The 15,891-nt window shown below is 39.5% G+C and overlaps 1 protein-coding gene across 1 annotated transcript in view; it reads right to left on the reverse strand.

Moving 5' to 3' along the window:
• The window catches only part of EGF (epidermal growth factor), a 68,740-nt gene extending 62,116 nt beyond the window's left edge, over positions 1–6,624 (reverse strand). The window contains exon 1 of the mRNA XM_021272681.4: positions 6,509–6,624. The gene's annotated coding sequence lies outside the window, so the exon portion shown is untranslated. The remainder of the gene's footprint in view (positions 1–6,508) is intronic.
• Between the last annotated feature and the right edge of the window lie 9,267 nt (positions 6,625–15,891).

The following is a 15,891-nucleotide window of genomic DNA, read 5'->3' on the forward strand; positions in this document are numbered from 1 at the left end:
ATTTGCTTCTCCAAATAGTTCCCTGGAATACAAAAGGGCAACCAACGGGAAAGTGCAGCAGTGCCATCCCATCTAGGATTACAGGATCCTGCCCAGGAACCATGGACATGCCACTTGAGTCTAGTTTGCTAAATTGGCTCCTCCCAACACGATTTTCTTCAGTGTTCAAGCTGGGAGCATGCAACCTGGACAGCTCAGAAGGAATGTCTCACTTCTTTGTGAGTAACCACCAGCAGAGTGTTTGCTAGTCCCGGCACAGCTCTGACCTCTTCCAGGCAAATGCACTGAAAGAGACAAATTCAACAAGATCTCCCTTTCATATTAAAACCCAGAAGCAATTTCTGTGTTACTCCAGAAGCTCTCACATTCTTAGTTTCTCGTTTACATGTCTTGTCCTTTCCAAACATCTCCTAGAGCCTTCCCTCCCCCCGCCATCCATTTCTTCTTTTTGCCTTTACTCAAAACACGGTCAAAAGCATGTCCCAGAACTGCTCTTTTATTTTCTCTAAATAACAGTGAAGAGAGAACTGTCTGACACTTCAATACCATAGTGATCTTTTCTGGAAGAGATCCCTTCTCTGCAGTCAGATGAAGAGTGGTTTATAAAATCATAGACTTCACCATCCTAGAAATAAAGGAATGGTTTAAAAAAAGGCAGAAAAAAACTCTTAAGAGGGAAAGTTGTTTTTTTTAACCTTCATGAGCCAAATGGGCCTCTGACCAAGCCTAACCCCCAGACCCACTGTGTGATATGATCCAGGCCTGAAGATGTGAATAATTTACTTGAAAGTAGATAGAACTGACCACCTCCCCTTAGATCGAACCAGAAACTTCTCTCCAAAGTATGAAATCCATCCAGCTGTACCACAGCTAAACTTTTCAAACATACCATTTCTCACCAAGTGGTTCAGCAGGCCACACGCAATGATTCCTTCACACCTGAAGTCATTCATCAATGAAGAAGTCGTTTCAAATACGTTATAATAAAGCAAGCTATCGTGCCCACCTCCAGGCATTAAGTACAGTAGTTTATTTCAGCTTAGCATTCATACAATAAATTAGACTGAAATAGCAGGGTAGTGTCTCTTGTGAGAGACTCAACACGCAACCAGCCCAAATGATCTTATAATCATCTGTCCCAGTACATCAAATGCAAAGAAGTGACTTGGTTTAATTTGGCCTGCTGACTTGGTGACTGATGAACTAACAATAAGCAAATACTCTTTTCTTCCTTTCTTTTGGACTTTCCACTGTTTCATCCAGCTTTGGTGGGTTTGCTTTAACGAAGCTGGTAAAGACCAGCTAGTGATCCTACTGGAGAGGGTCTTGTCCCCTACCTTGGCAAAAAGCTGCTGTTCCCGAGTTCAAGGACGGTATGTTCTGGCTGTTCCAAAGCTGTGAAGGAAACGGAGCCCTCCCTCAGTTTTCCAGGGCTTTCAGTATCTATATTGTCTTAATTAGCACATTGTTTGAATCATATATTGGCTTTTATTCTTGCTTACTAGACGTTATGCTAGCTTGTCAGCACTTGAGCTTCTTTTCCTGTCAGCCTCTAGAAGTTTGATCCTGGCCTCAGGCATAATCTGATCTGGTTAAAATTATATTTTATAGCCATCACAATACCAATTACCGCCAATACAGGTTAACGATTCTATGCGAGAGTTCACTGAAATCGCATAGGAAATGTGTAGGGGCTATTCCTTACACCAAGAGGGCAGAGCAGAGAGGGACACTCGGATCCCCACAAAACCAGACCCCAGATCTGTCCCAATGGCCCCAGGGAATCCGCCAGCCCTGGTCACAGTGCCCGTGGACACAGACTTCAGCAGGGGCATCGCCCCCACCCCAGGAGCTTATGGACACAGGCTACTTTTAATGACATTTCTGATTGCCTTCAGGAAAGAAAAAAACATACAGGCCCAGAAACAAATAAAAATAACGTCCCAAATTTTTGTCAGCCATGCCTTGCACTAACCTAAGCCTGACCTCGGTGTCAGTTTGGGGATTGCCCGCCCTGACCACCCTCCTTCCTCTGACATGGTAGTGCCCCATCCAGTACTGTTAACAGCATTTCAGCAGGTTGAGCCTACATGGTGCATAATTCTGACAAAAGGGACATTAAGAAACGTTGAAGTGCCTGTCAAGCAGGGCGGGAGGGAGGCCCAGTGGGAGAGAGCAGCATATTCTAGTGATCTCTAAAAGCCAGGAATGCCTGAAATCTCCTCCCGAGGTATGACGACCATTCTTTTTTTGGCCTCAGGCATGTCACTCATTGTTCTCTTCAACAATTTGGAGATGATATTTGGCTGGCAGAACGTTTTAATTTAATTTATTAGCAAAATTAATAGAAGAGCAGGGTTTTAACCATGAAAGCATTACGAAAACCAAGTGCTATTGTAGGTAATCTCTTTCCAGTTGTCTCAATTTATTTCACAGCAGAAATTACAACAAATACCCACTGGATTTTTTGGCAGTTAGAATTCCACATCTTTTCTGCTAGGGTTACACATTTTCCAGCTACAATCTGATCTTAAGGAAAAGACAAAAAAAAAAAGGCTCGCTGAAACTGTACTGTTTACTATAACCAATACTATCTTTTTAAAGCCCTTTTACATTTAATGTTTTGACAGGCACCTTTCACCAGTTGCTGTGCTGTGAATATTCATTTCACCAGATAGACCACACTGGCATCCACAGAAGGATCCAGAAAGAAAGTTAAATATGCTCTCTCTCGCATCCAGACAGAAAGAACAACAGCGAAACATTCTGGGGAAGCCACATAGCACATTACTGACTTATGACATTTATCAATGTTAGATGACTACATTAGGCCTCTATGTTAGCAGACACAAAGGAGTGGTTAAAATAGCATGTTGAAAGAGTCATTTGGCTCTCTGAAGTGGAGATAAAACTGAAGATAAAGCAAGTCATTAGTTAACATGAATAAGGTCTATGCAGCTTTTTGTAAGAACACTTAAAAGATCTTAGATCTTAGTAACAGGTATGGCATTACTTCACTATCAGGGCCAAAAAAAATGTATCCTCCCCATGTTTTCTGCTTCACAGCTACTTTCCATCCCAGAGAGAGTTCACCCACAGCAAAATGATTTTTCATGCATGCATTAGAGCAGGCACTCCAGCAGAACTCTCAAAACAAAGGCACTCACTGAAATCTGGCGCTGATTTACAGAGCTGCTGAGCACTTAAGGTTTCCAGTGATAGCAGTAAGAGACCAGGATTATAAATATCAGCCTGTAGGTTCTTATTCTGAAGCCTATCTATCAGAAATATTGCTACTTTTGCCTCCTCTTTTTATCCCACGAGTTCTTGGCTGTCAAGATGAATAATTAAAAAGACTATTTCAGTCAATTTTCCTATCCACATTACAGACTTTTTCAGCTGGTTCATTCCTCTTGTGATCTTGCTGTTTTTTAGCAAATACAGCAGGGAACAGTTTATGCATTTGTTTTATAGCTGCCCCACTGGCTATGTGGAATAAAATCACTGCAATTTACCAATCTGATCCACTTTCTTTGTTAGATTAGCTCAACTTCACCTTCACTTCTGTTTGGTGTGCCTGAATAAACGTACAGCTGTATAAGCTTGCATCTGCACACCGCTGACACAAAGGCAGGATCCAACAAGACGGATAATAAACAGAAGCAGAAACAGGCAGTGCTATGCCCAGCCTTCCACAACAAAAGCACCTGAGATGAACTCAAGAGACTGGAATTACCAGAGATGCACTCAGTGCCTGGCACTGAGCTCCTGTGAGCAGACTGCGGGATGCTCCCTGTTGCTGCCAGACTTGGAAGCTCTCTGCCTCAAGCATGGCTGGCCTGAAAGAGGTAACTTCCTGAGCACGCTGCAAATGAGGTTCCCTTTATAAAAATTTAACATTTTCCTGTGTTTGGCCATTCAGGTGGTGCCAGAGGGGATAGTCATTGGTGGGTGTCCAAGAGCAGGTGTAATCAAACACACTGCTAACTGCTGGGAACGTTCATTTCCCTGCTGTTCATGGAACATCTCGGGAGATCTCCAGAAGCAAATATGTCCTAATTAATAAATATTTGAGCGGCAGAATCTCCCAAGGAATTTGCCCAGAGCCTGCTGAATGTTAGCTCTTGATACAATGGCATTTACTGCGTGGCAAAATTTAAAAGGCACTCTGAAGATTTAAAGCAACAAAAAAAAAAAATTAATATATTTATGTCAGACCCTACTCACAGTGGCCATAAGAGCCCCGCATGTGGATTTCTTATACCATATGAGGAAGAAGTTGGTAGAGAAAGAGGCAAGCGATCTGCACGGGGCTGTGCTGTGGAGGAGGCAGCCTGACCCGACACCACCTCAGAGCGAGCCTCGCAGCTGCGGGGAGCACAGCGCCAGAGCCTATTGCTGACCCAAATGCCACCGAGCGAATGATATCCCAGAACTTGGCATCCAAATCCTGCAGCTACCAAACACACCCTGCTCGAGGCCACAGCTGTCAATTCTCCACCTAGACAGAGACACGGAGAGAAGAGCAGTGGGGAAAAAAAAGGCAGGGGCACTAAGCGCAAGCAATAGCCCACATTATATTAAAGTTTCAGATAGTGGTTGTCCATTCCCCAGAGGTAGATCCTGTCTTGCTTGTGGGAGTGTGAACACAGAGGCTCTAGCTCAGACTTGAGTAAAGGGTTATTTCAGAAAAGGGGGAAAAATATTTTAGCATCGATTGCTTAGCCTCCTGTGTCCTGCAAAACTCCGCTGCTCCTCAGAAATCCCCCAAAAGTACCTGTAGGAGTCAGAGAGAGCATAAAATAAAATCATTTTTGAAGAAAAATGGCACAACCTAGGCGAGGGTTGGTCTTAGGGACTGAGACCACTAAACACTGGGTTAAGCATTAAGGACCGGGGAAAATAATTTTGCAACAGCCTGGCGTACCAGTGATTGCAGAACCAGCAAACAGGACTGCAAGCAAAGTGTTCACTAATAATCACATACATTCTTACAAAACCTCTACTCAGCAGCATGGCAACGAGCAATGTCTGCCTAGCTGAGGAGTGAGCAAACAGGCTGCTGAAAGATACAGCTACCTCCTTCAGAGCTGCCAGCACGTATTGGCTGGGGTAGCCTTTGACTTATGCTAGGCTGTCAGCTAGCAAGCCACAAAAAGCAATGGTACAATCAGGCACAGTTAGACTGCAAATTAAAATGTCTGTGCATGTACAGACAAACTGTGTGCCTGCTGTAACCACGTGTGCAGGGTATTGCAAGATGCCTTCATCCCATCAACATCCCTGCCACTGCTTTCCTGAGTGCTCTCGGCATACTGAGTATGATCTCTGCGCTTCACTCATCCCCTTTTGTAGTAAAAAGGATCTGTGCTTCTCTTTTGCTTGAAGGAAGGATATTTGTAATTTAAGAGTTGTTATAAACAACAAAAATACCCTGAGATCGTGGTATGTAAGGTAGTATTTGAAATTGTAAAGTAATTGTTTATTACTGCTAAGATCACAAACAGAACAAATTAGGCCATCAAACAGAAGAAAAAAAATAATTTGGGTAGGTATGATTTTTTGAATCAGAAATAAAGAAATAACCATCTTCCCAAGTTTTGTTGCAAAGTACTGAAAACTTCTAAATATCACGTATTTGTTACTCTTAGCACAAATGAAAGTCTATTTCTATATAGAAAAGTACGAAAAAATACTCCTCCTCACAGGAGAGAGGTAACTGCTTATACTTCATTTCTACTGAAAACCATCACACTATTGCAGAAACTTCTATTTCTCAAAGTGCAAAGTTGTTTTATTATAATAAAATTCCTGTTAGTGCTAAGAGATAAACCCAGAGAAGCCCTCTGTGATTTTACTAGAGCGAGCATGCCACATCAGTAGCAACACAATGGCTTGCAGAAAGTAATAAGGGAGTGTTTCTGAGACTCATTGCCTTATACATGACACCAAAAAAAGGTTCACTCTCTGAAATCATTTCACAAGTTACCAAACTGAAAACACAATTATAATGAATAGAGTAGTTAATGCAAAATCACCGTTTTAAATACCTACCCCAATTTGTTATAGCATCTTTATTAAAAACTAAAGAGCTTTAGGGCCACTCTCCATGATATTAAAATCCTACTGCAGTTAAGGTCAATTGGGCATTAGGACAAAATTATAAAATGAAGTACCCACCCAAATCCTTCTCAGTAACGCCTGTATGAAAAGGTTTGATGTACCCCTTGTGCAGTGTATTGAAAATTAGCCGTAGGTGCCAGAAACAAGACTCTAGTAAGGAGAGAGGGGCATGGGAATTCTATTCTGAGAGTTTGCATGTGTTTCCCAACGCTAAAGAAACCTCTCCATTTGTGCCCTTGCGTTTGGCTGCCTTATTTATAACTGGGCTGATGGGCAAGGCAGAATGCATCACATGAAGAAGCTTAAATACCTAAAATACCTGTGCCAAGCAGTAAAATTGTAATACCATCTACGTATCTCTAGACAGACTTATAGAAGGACCTACCTTATGGATGTTGGCATAGAAGTCAGAGAGGCTGATTCCTGCATAAATTCTCAGTGCTCCTAGCTGCTCAGTGCTGCAAAACATGCGGACCAAGGGCAGGGCGGGTACTCTCCTCAAATGTTCTTGGATCACAGGCTCATCTTCACGTTCCAGGATTAAATACCCAGGGTGACAGCACTTTGCTTCCAGACACTGAGGAGAAACTGATCCTGAGCTAACCAAAGTCAATATCAAACTCCCCATAGACTGCATTAAAATCCCATTGGATTACACATACTTTACAGAAGGGGCAGTTTCTCATCTAAAACATCCACACAGCTCTAAATAAGCACATTTCCTTTTTCCTCCCACAGAAATCAAAAGAGAGCAGGGCCTTGGGTAAGAGAATATCTTAACTGTATGGTCTCCATCAGCCACTGAAGTATTTTTTAGACCTGTGTAATGTACCGCAACCCTGATACTCAGAAATAACATAAATATTAATACATATTTCACAAAATATTAGCAATATTAAAAGTAAAATAAAAGGAACTTTTGATTAAGTCTCTGGATATGATTTTCAGGTTATGTAATTTTACACCTGTCCCAAACACATTGCCACTGTGCGAGCGTATGAAATGGACATTTCTTTTCTCAGGCTTGTACCCAAGAGAGGTCCCAGCAACACACGTTAACCAGCAATCAATATCAAAGCTCCTTGTCTTCTGCTGCCACTGACAGATGCTGTTCAGTTACACGACAAAGCAATTACACCTTGAGAAATGATCAGTCATTAAAAACTCTTCAAGTCATAGCATTGTGTGGATCAGGTACTCCGCTATTACTAATGCTTTTGTCAGAAGATGAAGGTCTCTTAAGTGGAGAAAGATTCAAAAGAGGAAAGCATCATAAATGTTTAAGATTAAAAGCCTGTATGGTTGCATGGCTGTTAAGAGCACTTGCTACAGCTGCACCCGAGAGGGATAAATGGTAACATTAATATTTCACTTCACAGTGATTTCACCAGGACCCATCAGATTAAGTGCATGGTCAAATTCAGACAAATGCACAAATAGAAGACTACCACATCTCAGGTTTACACGTTAATACAGATTAATTTAGGATGAAAACTTACCTCCAAATTTGTGGCGACTTCTCCTAATTAACAATCTGGTCTATTCCTCGAAGTAAGGTGGCCAACTTTTACTAGCTTAGAAAATGAAAACAAGTCTTTCTGATGCAGCAAAGTCCTTGGCTACCAGTGCTCAGGCAAAGTGGTAAGGGCTTGAAGCAATACTCCAGATTTGAATGCTAAGCCCCAAGCAATTGCTTTTCTGAGACCCTCTTGAGCAGCACTGTTACGGAGAAGCAGAATTTCCACAAAACTAGAAAATGCAGTCAGCCAATGCCAGAGAAGGAAATGGTACGGTACGCTGTAAATGGCAGTCGCTTTACCTTTCTGCAGCCTCATTACTTAGGCAATGGACATGTCAAACTCTGTGAGTAGCAGCTTTGTGGCAGTGCCCCAAGTGTTTCTCAGAAGCTGCTGACCTCTGAGGATGGTGGAACTGCAGACAAACAAAGAGCTCCATGCTTTTGCACAAACGCCAGGCAGAACACAGGTTCCTGGTAAGTACCTAGACCAGCTCATAAAAATGTGAATAATTTTATTTGTCTGTAAATATCAGTGATTATTTACACACATCAGATTTTTACAGCAAGGTAAAAAGACAACATTCAGTTGCATTTGCACAGGCTCCCTTATCACGTGAAAAATCTTGGTCATCTACAGCCTCCTTAATAGATGGTCAGTGATACTTGGAGACTTTCCTGGTATCATCATTTTCTGAGATGGGTTTTAACCCCATTAGTAAGGAGTATTTTGTCTAACTATTGCTATTCCATCAATGCAGCAAGTGGCTTGTGATTTACTTGTCACAATGTTGAAATTATTGAGACGTGGAAGCATCCCCTGAATCTCCCATGGCCCAACATCTCGGCAGGCACTCTCCTTATTTGTGTGTATTTATTTTTGGTGTCTGAAAGCTGCCTGAAACAATGTGCAAAGGGATTCGTCTCACTGTAACTGGAATACTGCTCCATGAACTATTGGCATCAGCTGAAATGGCTGTGGGCTTACAAATATCATCAAATGCCAGTTCCCAGGATGTGGTCAATAAGTTATTTACAGCATCTTTTCAGAACCCCTTCCTCTGTTTTATCCCCAGCCCACGCAAGGTCGGCATCACACAGTTCAAAAAGAGCATGGCCTTTTGTGGAATTTACTCCAAATATTCATCAGAGGAAGAAACTTCATCACTTCAGATATATTTTTAGGTGGCGATATTTGACTTCAACTTCCTCCAGGCCTGTCCCCCTGCCCTTCTGATGAATCACAAGTTATCCAAACTGTAACAGGGTTCCTAAAGTTAAAGTTTGGTGAATTCACCCTGACAAGAATTCCTATCAGTGCGCAGGATCAGAATATACAAAAGGATATGCTTTGACTCTAAGAGTACATCACCTTGATAGTTTATTTCTCTGCTCTGTTTCAGTAAGAATGCTAAAGCAATTTCAGTCTCAGTAAGACTGAAAATCTTTCAGGCAGCGCTGTCCACTGTCACTCCAGCTGTCTGGCTGGCTGGCAGTTGCTGTTGAATACTCTCCTAGCTGTTCTAACTTAATGTGTGGTCCATCTCATTCGTCTTAGTTCTGCTAGGCTCCTTTGATGGCAAAGATGTCAATCACACAGCTCTTTGGCTATGTAGCTTCATCAGATTCAAGTAGCCAACTTCTTTCTTTCCTTCAGCCCAAGTTTAGGGCTCTCCCTTCCACAAGGGAAGACTGCTTCTACAAAGCAGTCACCTCACCTACTGATTTAATATTAAATGTACTGCACAGGTCTTGTATAAGACAACTGTCTTTTGTCCCCTATACCAAATTTCTTTCAGCTCCACAGAGGATCCTTTTATTGGAACTGGCTCATTCTCAGTATTCATCCTCCTTGCAGTTCTTGCCTGCAATGTTATAAGCCAAAAGACTGACATATTCAGTATTTCCACACAGAGAACTGAGTGCTCTTCAGCAGGGTGTTTTTATTTTCTACTTGATTTCACTTCTGTGTTTCCTACAGGAATTTTTAATTTGCTACTCGTGCATTATTCTCCTTCAGCACAGCCCTTTTGCTTAGGATCTGTTTGATCAGGTTGCCAGTTTAATGCTCTCTTCCAGAGCAGACTTGCACGTAAGTATCTATATCATAAATTCTTGTTTCATATCCCAGCCACCAAAACTATTGTTTGTGTGTTCTGCTTGTGCTGAGCTCCTTTCCAAAGGTTTATGTACTGATTCTGGGCCTTTCCAGTCTTTTATACAAAAAAAAAAAAAAAAAAAAAAAAAAAAGTAATCATTTAACCATTACTCCATTACTCTGTTTTTGGTGGTTTGCTTGTTTTTTGGCATCACAATGCTGATCAACCCTTGAAAAAAAATTCATGACTATTCATTTCTTTATGAAGGCCAGAGAGCTTTAAGAATCAACTTTTCTTCTCCAATATCATTTGATCCACACACTTCACTTCTACGCAAATCTTAATTAATATGATACTGAAAACTTTATTCAGTTTGTGACAAGCCAGACTTTTCTTTGAAACACTTCACATTGAGGCAATCTGTAGAAATAAGCCCTTGTTGGATACGCTGGAAAATGTCACTTTTTTCTATCAAGAGACAAAGAATTTTATTAGCTCTCCTTCCAAACCTCTCCTCATGAATTCCCTGTTATAAAGAAATAGTTCGTGTAGATTTTGGACAATGTCTATTCAATCATTGTGCCTGACCAAAACAAAGAACGTTATTTTTCTGGCTTGTGAAAAACGTGGCTTGCATTGTTTCTGCTGCTGATTACCCTATCCAAAGAGAATGTCTGCTCCTCGGTCAAAGCGTAAAGAATGCTCAAGCAAGCTAAGGAACAAAAAAGCAACACTTTTGTGTAGAAAAATGTGCCTGTACCCCTCTAGGGAAATTATTTCCTGATGTTGAGAAATAATTTGAGATGATCAGCCTAAAATATGAGCTTTTTTTTTTTTTTCTTTTTAGTATAATTCAGAATGATTGGCAGAGACCTCTAGGAACTGAGTGTTTTGTGCATATCAATGCAATGCAGACAGGGCAGCAAGCACTGGAACTGCAAGGTGCAAGTGATTCTTAGCCATGAAGTTTGAGTTCCAGAACAAGCAGGAGTGTTACAATTCCAGTGTTCACCCTCCTGCTTCAGAAGGAAGGAAATCGCTCCACCACATCACTTTCACGTGAAATAACAAGAAATGCCGAAGTATTTTCCTTTTCTAAATCAATCAGTGAGAAAACAGAACAGGTTTCTCAAGACCTAAGAGCGTGCTCTGCAAAAACACCCACAATGTCATTCGTGTGTAATCTGAAGCTAGCAGTACACTGCAGGATTAGTCTAACATGGAATACTCTATAAAAGGTCGAATAAAGATAAAATTTGAAAGAATTTCAGGAAAGAGTGATATTATTCTGAATTTAATTTGCCATGCCTTTAGCTGGTTGTTTACCGTACTCTCATATTGACCTCTTTCCCCCTCCATGATTTAAACTTTCACATGATCTTAACCACAAGAGACTGGGCTATGAAACAAAAAAAAATATAATTGGTATGGGTTATTTTTGGAGGCTCAAATGCTTGGCCACATTTTAGCAGCATAAAATTCAGGACACATGACTCAGAAGTTGATCCGATCAGCCCAAGGCATTAGACTTGAGCGTCAATAATTAAATCAGGTTCTTACAGAAAAATGCACTTAGCAGTATTGGACTTAATTTCCCTTTTCTTCAACAAAGGTATAATTGTTTCAGAGACTGGAAAATATTACAAAGCAGACTGCACATATTGTTTTGGTCCTGTTTACCAAAACAATATTAAACTGGGAGAATAAACATGAGAGAGTTAAGCAAAAACATGATTTTGAGATTTGTTTACGAATTTACCTTTTGAAGGATTAGAGAAACAGCTGTGTGAAGACTCCACAGGATTTCTACAACTGCTCGTCTAAATGGAATGGAAAAACTAAAAACATACCAATGAAACACTTGTTTGGATTACTGAATAAGCAAGCCATTGAATTTACAGCATAGGTGCACTGAATCTACTAGTAACTGCCATTTTGGATTGTTCTTACTTTCCATCTAGTCCAGTAGCACATCCCAGGTACCAACAGCCAGTACCAGAGGCCTCAGAAGAAACTACTTCAGCTCTGAACCAGGTAACACTAGAATACTCTCTGTTCCTGCTCTCAATCCACACATGCATAAAGTCCTTCCTCTCCTGTATTAAGAGACAAAAACATTCCATTCTAGTCTTCTCTGGACATGAAATATTTTACCAAGTCCTCTCAGTCACCTTTCCATTAAAAGAAAAACAAAAACCCTATGCCACTAGCAAATTCCTCCCACCCCTCCTTAAAAAGATGTGCCAAATCTTTTATTACTCATCACTTCCAGAATAAAATATTTTCTTGTCAGAGTGTCTTCTATAAAACGTGTTAATTACCACATTGTGGGTAAACTGGTATTCCACTGTTATGAGAGGTTACAGTTGTTTGTACAGTCAGCTCCTTCCATAACACTCTTAAGTCAGTCAAGTGTATTTCAAAAATACCAGACTTTAAGTCAGACCAAATATATTAAACATACATACCTGACAAGTGCTACTAAACAACTTCCTGCAATAGTTGGAGCAATTTCACATTCTTTTCTAAACACAAGATTGGGATGTTATTTCATTAAATATATCTTTTTTTTTTTTTTTTTTTTTTATGCAGTCTTGGGAAAGACAATATCTTTTTGTTCACAGTTGCTTTCTGCACTACCCATTGAATAAAATCCCATACTGAATGTCGATAAGAAAAGTACACAGCATTCTAGAGAGGCTTCTCTCCTTGCCATTCACTGTTTCAGACTGATATTTCAGCTTGGACTTGCCACTGTTTAGCAAGGGAGCCTTTGAGATATGTAAAAAATAGTTTATAAAAATGAGACATTAAAATGCCTCCATTCTGACACAAATTCTGATCTTCTGAAATTCAAAGGTGTTTTTTTTCACTGATTTAAAGAGAAAAATGAAAACATTTATTCTATCGAAAACTTTACTTTTCAGCAAAAGAAAGTGACAGCACTAGCTTGGAGCTTCTGCAGCTGCCTTGAACACCTAAAACAGCGGCATGCATTCTGTGAGAGAAGTCATCCACGTCAGCAGTCCACAACCAATTAGATAACTAAAAAGGGTTTGTTTTGACATTTCGTCTGTGCCCATGGAGGAAATTCAAACTGGTCTATCTTCTAGCCACAAGTCTAACAAATGGGTTGAATTTTAAAAGAAAATCATAGATCACAACAGACTATTGTGGTGCATTACATCTAGGATTCGTACCCCAGCCAGAATTGCTACTGATGCATACCCCTCTTTGTTGAGGGGAAAAGGAAAAAAAAGTATAAATTACTCTCCCCTTTTCAGTTGATAGGCAATACATTTCAAAAAGCTCTCACAGCTTTCACTGGGACACAGGCTTTAATACCAGCTTCAAGTAAATTCTTTAAATTTTGCAGTGCCCTTGTTGCATGCTACAATTTTATAGCTGTCCCCACCTTGTCAGAACTGTGTGTATATGGAGCTCCACTCATAATATGCAGGCAGAATCCTCATCGTATTTTTATCGTTACCTGTCTGCAGATATCCACACACCCTTGCCGTGTATGTAGCAGAACTGCAAGCAAGAGTTTGTAATACATGGTACCAGCATTCCTTAGTGTATTACACCTCCAGGTTTCTCAGTCTTCTTTTTGTATTTTCTCTCATTTCTTCTCTGACTTCCTCTTATCCTCAACAGCTACCCTCATAGTACACAGAATAAAGCTACAAATGAAGAAGGAAGGGTCAGACAAGTACACGGTCATATATAAAAGCAATGCTTTATTTTCACACCAAAACAACTACCTTTTTAATTACTTCTTTGAAAAGGTAATGAGTTTAAAGTGTCCTCTGTTTAATCTATTATAAACAGCCCAAGTCTGAATTGTTTTGCTATTACATTTTCACAGTATACATGAAAGAGTTTTCTTGGGTGGGAAATTAGGAAAGAAAAGCATGAGAATCTTACAATAGTGCAAGGAATACAAATACAGAGTCGACTGCAAGCAAAAGCAAGGATTAAACGAGATGTGCCTAAAATTTGGCTTAGTAAGTGCACCTTGAAGACAGGATTGTGGTCAACACTAAGTGCTGAGACACACTGAAGTTTTCAGTAAAAATGGGGTCTATTCAGAATTCAGCTCAGTTATTTGATTAGCCATCCAATTTTGACACACCCATTGCAGGTAACGTATAAAATAAAAAAAAAAAAAAAAAAGATCTAGCCTTTTTAGTGAAACACAGAATGAACTGAGCTAATAAAGTGCAAAAATATATGAAAGGCGATAGATAACCATTGGTCAATGCCTCTCCAATTATTCCTACCAGCCAAGCATAGATTATGATCCTCAACTATCCATCATGATGAATCATTCAGTATTGCATTTCAAAAGACATTACACAAATTGATCATGGGTAACAAAAAAATCTATCTCAGAATGGTTCTACGAATCTTAAGAACTTGTAATATAAACATTTGCATGTTACCAGAAGTATTTCTTCAGCTCTTCAATTACACCAATTCTGGGTAATGCAGGGTGCGTATCTTTATTAAGTACTCAATTTTTATCAAAATTCCCCAGCTGAAGTGCTGTTTTGACATGAGGTACAGAAGCACATCCAGGTTATTTAACTCTGTTGTCTCAAGGACTGTGGAAAAAATAATGTATATGGTGTTCTATTGAAAGAACGTGCCTTCTATGATATATTCCATCTTTGATACACTGATAGCACATGTAGCCACAGAGATCCACTCTTAACTTCAGCACATATTAATTCCACAAGGATTAGTCAAACCAACTGAGCTCTCAAACCAAATGAGCTCTCTCAAATGAGCTTTGCACTGCCTCAGTCTGATATATTGATACACACCATCTAAAAAACAGGTGATGGCATTTTTGAACTCCAGAATTAGATTCAAGTTTCTTGCAAAGTTTTGAAACCTGAAATCAAATATTCTCCAGAAATTTAAAAAGTAAATATAATCGCTCCTATTTATGACATGGTGTTTTTAATGGGGAACACCTTCAGCAACAACTACCGACTGTACTATCTATATGGAGAATAGAAGGCAAATAGTGTAACACTTCAGGTTAACACATCAGATCTCCTGTTTAAAATTTGTCTGAGAAACTGTTTGTGATAAACTAAACTACGTTTTTGACACAAGAAGAATCTATTTTCTCTTAAAAAAAAATAATCCCAAATTTCAAGAAAAGTGCCGATGTCAAATACTTCACTCAGAAAACTAAAAAGGTTTTCATTGCAAACAATATTATGCAGGAGGAAAAAAAAAAAATAAAAAAAGATAGATCACTTTTTAAACACACATACTAATAACACAGAATGAAACATCTAGGTTAATCCTAAAAGGGCACACAAATTAATTTTGAACTCTCAAATACCATACCTTCTTCCTTTGCATATCCCATGGTCTCAGATACTCATTCTATTATCCTTGACTACTGAGCACAAACATGTAGATGTTATAGAGCTTTTTGAGTGTGTTTATTTTCTGCCATGGGTTTATGGAATTTTTTTTTTTCCCTCATGAAACTATGCCTTACAAGTCATGCTCTCCAATATTCCAACAGGCAAAAATTAATCCTAAATCAATGATACCAGCATATGATATTAAATGATACCAACAAATGATATTTTAATGTTAACTAAGCTTTGGTTTTCAGCTTTATAGAATCATAGAATCATAGAATATCCTGAGTTGGCTTTGAAACAATATTTCTCCCTCTGGAAAGAGGGAATGCCCAATTTCCAAGCAAAATAAACAGTTCTTCTAGGTATAAAAAGTCCAAGAAAAGAGTACAATTTTCATTTTTAGGAAATACCGTGGTTCCTGGCTCACACATACTTCTAACCATAATACCCAAACCTAAAATAACAAAATCCTGTTATTTACTTCAGGCATTGAAAAAGCAGCCTCAGAATAGACAGTCCATTATTATCAGTAACAGGCAATTCTGTATTCATTATTATCATCAATATTAACACTGGATTTTCTAAAGATTGGGAAGCATGCTCATAATTAACTTTTATTATGCTTGTTAAGCTTTGCTACACGTTCAACATGACCTGACAATGTCATCCTACTCTATCTCAAAGGACACTGTAATACTACAGTGTAGTATGTAATACTGTGCAATACCTACATAACATACAGCCATGTAACAGTCTGTCT

This window comes from Anas platyrhynchos, chromosome 4, assembly GCF_047663525.1.
Source record: "Anas platyrhynchos isolate ZD024472 breed Pekin duck chromosome 4, IASCAAS_PekinDuck_T2T, whole genome shotgun sequence".
NCBI lineage: Eukaryota > Metazoa > Chordata > Aves > Anseriformes > Anatidae > Anas > Anas platyrhynchos.